Consider the following 8,145-nt stretch of genomic DNA (forward strand, 5'->3'; position numbering starts at 1 on the left):
TCAGAAAAAAGTAAGAACAAACACAGCAAAGGCTGGAACAAGCTAAAGCGACTATTGCATTTTCTATATGATAATCACAAATTTATGTAAGCTAACTATCTATACGTAAACACAAATAATCAATCAACTAAACAAGTGCTTAAATCAATATTCCTACTTTCAAATAATAATGAAGTAATATAAAGAGTACGGATTCGTTCCACTCCTAAACTACTAAGACATAAATGAAATTCAACTAATTTAAATCACAAAGAAACAATGGTGAGAGTAATATTATGTTGAGAGATTTCTATTATACGATTATATATATATTACGGATTCAAATAAATCTATATTAACTAAACTAATAAAAATATGGTTTTGATGGAAGAGAAATTTATAGAGAAGAGTAATCAATCCACTTAATGATTAACTTCAAGCAAGAATTATTCATTGAAAATAGATCATCTTTAGGTTTTCACACAATGATCCAACCTAAAGCCTCAAACTTTATCATCCCTAGCAATAACTTACATATCTATAGTCATTATTACTAGCATGTAAGATTATTACAACCAAGCCTCTCGACGTAATTATAACAATCCCTAGTTTAATTTACTATATGTTTATTTTGGAAGTCATACAATAAAATAAACTCATCGAAATACATACATAATTCAATAATTATACTAAGCAATATATTCCTCATTAGGCTTCTTAATCACTCCCTTAATGGGGGGGGGGGGGGGATTAGCCTAATATCATTAGATTAGTTAAACTAAAATAATGAAAAAAAGACATAATGTAAAGAAGAAGTAATTGAATTGAATAAACTAAAGGTTTTATTAAAAGGTTATAATGGATGAGAGAGAGAGAGAGAGAGAGAGAGAGAGAGAGAGAGAGAGAGAGTTTAGGCTTTTTATTCTCTTATATAATGATACAAAATCGTGCATGGGTTTTTAGGCTAGGTTATGGACCCATAAATCAAGTCCATAACCCAATTGGTTGAATCCAAGACTTCCAATTCTGATCGTGTTACTGTAGCACATGTTTTCACCAATTTATACTATTATGATCAAGTCAAGGCCTAGACCATTGGAAAAAGCTTTCTGAGTCGGTCATTTTGATATAGAATGAGCCCAAATCCAAGGCCTAAGTCCAAAGATATGACCTTTTGAACTTCTGTTGACTTTTCTTCAGCTTTCTAATCCGATTTGACTTTCACTTAACAATTTTTACTTGAGATTTTTAAGGGATTTTTCTCCATTAAACTTGGGCTTTCTTTATGGAACTTCTCTAGCAATCACTTTAGCTCTTTTTAGCGCATAATTAGTAACGAACTGACATTTATTCAACTCCGAAGCCTGAAATGCTCAAAAGCACATAATTAGTGATAAACCTATATTATTAATAACATAATTGGCTAAATAGAAATACTATTAAAGGGTTTAAAGTATAATTTTGGGCTCTTATCAAACCACCCCTAAACATCATTTTGCTTGTCCTCAAGCAAATATGTGAAATTAAAATAAGTGGCCAAAAATGTATTTTTAATTAGTCTCGTTTCGCTGAATGCGACTGCATTGACCATATGCAATAAGGCCTTAAACACCTAAGAATTCCCTAGTAGACGAGTTGTAGCCTCGTGAGAGTTTTCTAGATAAGGTACTCACAAACTTCATTTATACTATAACGACTAAGAAATAAAAATTACTATTTCCTTATTTATTCTCAGATATCTATACATCTCACTAGCAATGGATATAGAATAATCAATTCAAAATCCTAAGCTAATATGTGCAAAATAATCAATTATCTACGGATAAACATATATATAATGAACTATGCTATGAAATGCAATAACAGGTCCGTTTCTAAAACTTTGGAATAACGTCCTTAAGTAGGTCATCACATATATGTCAAGACAAAAACACTCAGATTTTTCCACTCAAGTTTCTCTCACTCCAGTGCGTAGTGGGCACACTTTACCTTACAATCTCAGTGGCGTACAAGGAAGCCGAAATCGATCAAACACATCTACCACTTACTATCATACTAACATATTCCTAATTGAGCTAGAGGTCTTTATTAGGTGTTGTGGGGATTAGGTGATAGTTTAAGAATGAAGGAAATAAATATTCAAAAAGGGCAAGTATGAGATAATAGAGTCTTCAAAATTATGTAACTAGAGAAAATCTCGTTCTTATTTTGCTTCTACACTTTGTTTCCATCCTTAGCCTTTTTATTTTGGCTTTTTGACTCATTTTATTCTATTTTTGGAGTTTTTATTTTATTTCTATTTTTCTTTTTCTTTTCTTTTCTTTGGATGGAAACTTCTTTTCTTTTTCTTTTCTGAAGCAACTAACTAATTTTTGGTTTTCCACAGGTCTTTCTCTTTATTTTCCTTACTCATCCTATTTCTCAGACTTATCCAGATAGGTAGGCTGATTTTATTTTTTTTATTGGGTAAAAGATTTATGGTTTGTGAAAATGCTAATGAAAGGCTCAGTGGGGCGACTAGCGGATAATAATAAATTTCATATAGGTGTGAATTTCTGGCTATATCGATCCAAAGAGGATCTAAATTTTCGTTTAGAATATGGTGTGTTGATCAAGCAAATGGATGTGTGATTTCTCTACTCGGAATTTACTTCTCCCTTGTGTCATCACTCAGATATTTCACTCATAAGGCTTTTAGGCTATATTCTCATAGAATTTGTAGAATAAGTACTCTAGCCTAAATTTCAGAAACTTACTGCCAATACAAACATAGATGCTCATGCAATATATTTATGGAAAGATGCAATGACTATTACCTACATATTAACCTAAGTTTCTAAAAACTATTCTAATTTAAGAGCTAACATGAAACTTCTAGACTAATATCATCATGGAGAAGGAAACAATACCAATATTCCTAAGTGCATAGTATAAATACTTATTATATATATATATATATATATGCTAATAGGTGCCTTAAATTATGCGTGTTTCTATGTTACCCCCAAACAAAAACATGCTTTGTTATCAAAGTATAGAAATAAGAAAGATAGAAAATACCATGGAAACGCGTGAAAATTTAAGAATACCTGCAAAACAAATTCAGAACATACTAATATAGGAAAAGGAAAACAGACGCAACTCTATATGAGTTTCACCCATTATGGGGATAACAAAAATTAAATTGTTTGGGACATAAGCAGACACTAACAAAAAGTAAAACTTACCTCATATCCATCATTTAAGCGTTGTCCTCCTCTTCTATAAAGAAGTGAGGTTCCTTTGCAACCTGCCACGCCATGACAATTTGCCAAGCCTTACGCCATGTATCATCAACCTTTGCTAGCCTGTTAAGTGCCACTTGGTCGGATGGGGTGTAAGGGGCAACCCAATTAGGTTGTAGCCTCCACCCCGGCCAAATCATCGCATAGAAAAAACGTATAATGCAATTGGTGGGTCTCACAATGTCAACCCCAACCCAATCCGTGAAACAGGTGCAGAACTTAGGAAAGAAAAATAGCATTATGCGGCAAACTAAGACAGGCATAAGAAGGTACTTATGCTTCATACTATGGGGACGTGCTAACCTAGACACTAAGGTCTGGGGAAGGTCATAAAGCATACAACCCTCAGCTAGAGCAAGGAAGACGTCACAAGTGGCGTTATTCGCAGAAGAAAAACGTTATTCTCCTAAGATATTTAGCATGATAAAGAACATAATAGTGCCCATGTTAAGGGACAAGCTACCAAGGGCTACGTTATATTGCCCTTGGTCCTCTATACAAAAAATCCCCGCCCCATAGGTCTCATGCAAATACTCATAGTTGTAGATATATATATTATCAGCCATATAGCCCCACGAGCTTTGGATTTCAGCAGGTATAGACAGTCCAATAGCAAAAGCCAATAAAAACTTGGTTAAGTCCATTATTACATCATCAATGGTGACAGAGAACACTTGTTCCCCATCCGGTCGATAAAAGAACTTACAATGATCATAGAAATAACCAGTAAGTGCAGGAGAATAAGTTTCATTAGCACTTACTATTAGAGGTTGCCATCCTGCCTGCATAATCAAGTCGTAGAACCAGTATCCATAGGTGTCGCTCTCGAGCAATTCTTCGAAGGACTACTCCGGTATGATTTGAGGAGATTTCATAGCAACCAAATACACTACTAAACTCCTAGAAGTGGGTGTGGAAAACTCTAGAAAATAGAACTGGAGGTGTGTTGAGGTTAGGGCGCGTGCTCAGATTATAGCCTATGGAAGGGCGCGGGCGCGCTCAACTCTGACTCTGCGTTCGGTCCTTGGGCACGCGCGGCGATTCTGTTATAAGGCAACAAAGTGCGCGCTCCAAGTGCTGTTTGTAGGTATGAAGTGAGAGGTGAATTTGAGAGGTGTTGTGTGAAGTTTAGAGCATCTCGTGTATTTATAGAGCACTAGTTTCTTAAACAAAGGTCCTCAATGCTCCCTAATTGATACAGAAATAGATGGAATAAGAAAAGGCTTCTAAAACCAAAATAGAAACAGGCTCCAAAATCAAACCTAGAGCTTTTAGGCTGGAATTAAAAATATCAATCATCCAAATTCTAATCATTGAGGTTGCACAAACCAAGAGTAGCTAATTCTAGCTACACCATATTAGCAATATGCTCACACAAACCATATTCTCCAAACCTTGCAATATTAAATTCCAAATACAGGTGGATAGGGTAAAATACAATGCTAAACAAATAATATCACCCCCAAACAAGTCGGGAAGGTAGGATTCATGAAAAATAGATAGCATGCTCGGACAAAAATTAAACTAACTTGAAATTTAACAACCAAATACATAATCCAAAATTAACTACTGAACTCAACAACTGGAAATAAAAAATTATTCTACTAAAAACAGGGAAATTTCCTAAACATAACACAACTAATGAACTAGCCACGAGATGAGGATGGGTCAAGAATAGGAAGTTGAGTGATCAAACCCCACCCCCAAACAAATTTTTGAAAATATGGTTTAGAAAATTTGTTTAAAACGTAGGTCTTTTAAAGTCAGATTTCGAGACTTACTAGACTAAAACATGTATTAACATGCAGTTTTCCATATATCAACAATTTAAATAATTGTGGATCTTTCCATTAATAGTTAACACGGAAAACACCATCAAACATAATTAAGCACCAAAATTTCCTATGACGTGGCTTAGCGGAATAAAAGCGAAGCCTGATAGATTTAGAACCTAATCGAGCATACAATTTCTTCTTTTTCCTCCTACGAAAGGGATGCCAAGTGAATGAGCGCGAGAAAATGGATGGTTTTGGAAAATACGTGGGATGTGGATAAGTTTTAGAAGGAAGGAATAGAAAAAATGAAAAAGTGTTAGGTGGCTTGTCCTTGGGTATTGACTGAACGAAGGGTAGTGACTGCATGTAGGTCCCATGGGGTTATATTACCATTACACTTAATACTGTTTATTTTGAAGGCGGTGTTTGTTGACTTAGGATTAAACACTGCTTGACCTGAAAACACGCCTGTTTGGTTATTATTTTGGTTAAGAGACATGTCAATAACCTTTTGGCACAAAGACTGCATCATTTGCATCATCTGTTGTATCATTTTAGAGTTTTGATCATGCTGATCTTTCATCAAGTTGGAGTTTTGTTGCATAATTTGATTTTGTTTTTCAACAAGGTCACTACTACTTCATTTGTAGATGGTTGAACTGGAATTAAGGCTTGTTGAGCATTCATGTCTTGATGTTGATACTTCTAGGGTCATGGGCACTAAACCTCTATTCTGGTCACCTAAGTTTCCTTGTCTTTGAGGTTGAGTTAACTGGTTGAAGTTTGATGGTTGTGGTGGTGGTTATGCATAGACAAAAGGACAATAGAAGTCGGAATGCTCAAGACTAAAATAGACATTACAACGAGTAGAGTTAATGTTCATGACTGGAGTGGGTTGTTGTTGAACAGAAAGGACATCTACCTTTTTAGTGAGGGCATCGATAAGAGTTTTAAGCTCGAGATCAGGTTTAACCTCAAAAGAAGAAAGAGTGAAGCGGGAAGAGTCGTTACCTCCCCAATTGTTGTTCCGACCTCTTAGATTGATTTTCTAAGAATTTATAAACCTCCAAGACTCCTTTACTAAGAAAGCTACCCCCAGTCATGATATATAGAACCTCCTTATGATGATGTAAAAGCCCTTTGAAGAAGGCACGAACAAGCGTGTCTTTCGCAAGATTATGATGTGGGCATTCAATGAGAAGATCAGTGAAACGATTCCAGGCTTTTGAAAAGGATTCATGAGGATTCTGGTAGAAGAAATGAATCTTTTAAAGTATTTCATCTGTCTTCAATGGTGGATAAAACTGTTCCATGAATAATTGAACAAGTTTGGCCCATGAGTCCACAGAATTAGGCGTTTGGGCAGTTAACCAAGATGTCGCCTTATCGGCTAGGGTGAAAGGAAACACCCTCAGTTTAATTTGTTCCGAATCTACGGTAGAATGATGAAATGTGATAAGAACTTGTTCTATCCTACACATATGCTGATAAGGCTTCTCGTGGTTTAAACCATGAAAAATCGGTAACAAATTAAATATATTCGAGGGAATTTGAAAATCCCCCACTAGGTCTGTGATAACCGTAAAAAGTGAATATAATTATACTCCGAATAAATAATAAATATCAAATGGAAGTAAAACTAAAACTTTATCGTATATTATTTATTAAAGATTTATACTCTCGATACTATTGAAGTAGAGTTGGAATAGAAGATTCGTTCCATTCCTAGTTCCTTAGCATTCAAGTTTCCTACGACTATCAATCCTACCAAAGTCGATGAGAGTTTTACGAATTATACTACGATGCAATTTATACTAACAAGATACTGGGATTATAATGATTCAACTACGAAATATTACGAAATACTAAAGTTTGAATCTAGAATAAGAATTAGGGGGGAATTGAATCCACCTTGAATCCAACTTAAGAACTAGCATAGATTATTATAATTCAATTCTTACGTTCTTACGGTAAGAATTGGTCATTCTAATCCCTAATTATACATGCCATCTCTACCAATTCATAACTAGCATGTGAGGAAGTCCACCCATTCTCATGGCGAATCAACGACCTTCTAGAGTGGAATAGACTCTTACAACGATTCTATACTACACAATCAAGTTTTCATCAAGGTTTCTTCAAACCCCTCTAATGGAGGTTTAGCCTTGATTCATCAAACTATCATTTCCATATGAATTAAAACTAGACATCATATAAAGATTCTAACTTTACTAATTTAACTAATCAATATATTCAAATCTAAATTAACAACTAAGAAATGAAATTGATAACTAAATAATTAAAACTAGATTATGATTAACTCATTAGCAATTGAAGACAACTAATTTATGAATTTAACAATACTAAAACTAAACAAGAATTGAATCAATAAACTAAATCAGAATTAAAGATGAATACTTTATTATAAAACTAAATGTGATTCTAAATTAATCATTTACTTGTTCTAACTAATCTATTGCAAAGTAAAAACTAGATCTAAAACAATAATTGAAAACTAATTAATTGAATAATAATCAAAACTAGATCTAGAATTATGCTTTAATGGCTACTCTAATGGCTACCTTCTATCCTAACCTAATTGATACTTAAGAGCTAAGTCTTGTGTGTGGAAATGGAGGAGACCAGATCCACATTTTCGTGTATGGGATGAGGGTCCATGTTTTGGGCCGAAAAATTGAGCCCAAAGCCCAATTTCTTCAGTCCATAGGGCCCTATTCAGCTGGCTTTGCCTTCAATAGGCTTTTTATCCAATTCTGCTCTTCTGATTGGGTCAAAGTTTGGACCATTGGAAAGCTCTTTCCGAGCCGGTCGTTTTGACATAAAGTAGGCCCAATTCTGAGGTCTGAGTCCAAAGATACAGTCTTCGGAAGTTTTGCTGACTTTTGTGTGTTGTTTCTGCCCGTCTTGGCCTTTAATCACAGAACTTCTTAGCAACCAACCCTTGCTCCTTTATATCACCAAAGTGGTACATTTATGCACATAATTGACTTTAATGCCTGAAATACATAAAAGCATGTAATTATCATTAACTCTTATTTATTACTCGCATAATTGGTCCAAAAGTACTATTGTTAAGGGGTTAAAAC

The 8,145-nt window shown here is 34.7% G+C and overlaps 1 non-coding gene across 1 annotated transcript; it reads left to right on the plus strand.

Annotated features, from left to right (window-relative positions):
* Nucleotides 1-6,211: 6,211 nt before the first annotated feature.
* On the plus strand, nucleotides 6,212-6,315 carry LOC147511040 (small nucleolar RNA R71). The gene has a single exon (XR_015219657.1). It is a non-coding gene; the product is annotated as a small nucleolar RNA R71 (small nucleolar RNA).
* The last annotated feature ends 1,830 nt before the right edge of the window (nucleotides 6,316-8,145 follow it).

This window comes from Coptis chinensis, chromosome 3 (assembly GCF_015680905.1).
Source record: "Coptis chinensis isolate HL-2020 chromosome 3, ASM1568090v1, whole genome shotgun sequence".
NCBI lineage: Eukaryota > Viridiplantae > Streptophyta > Magnoliopsida > Ranunculales > Ranunculaceae > Coptis > Coptis chinensis.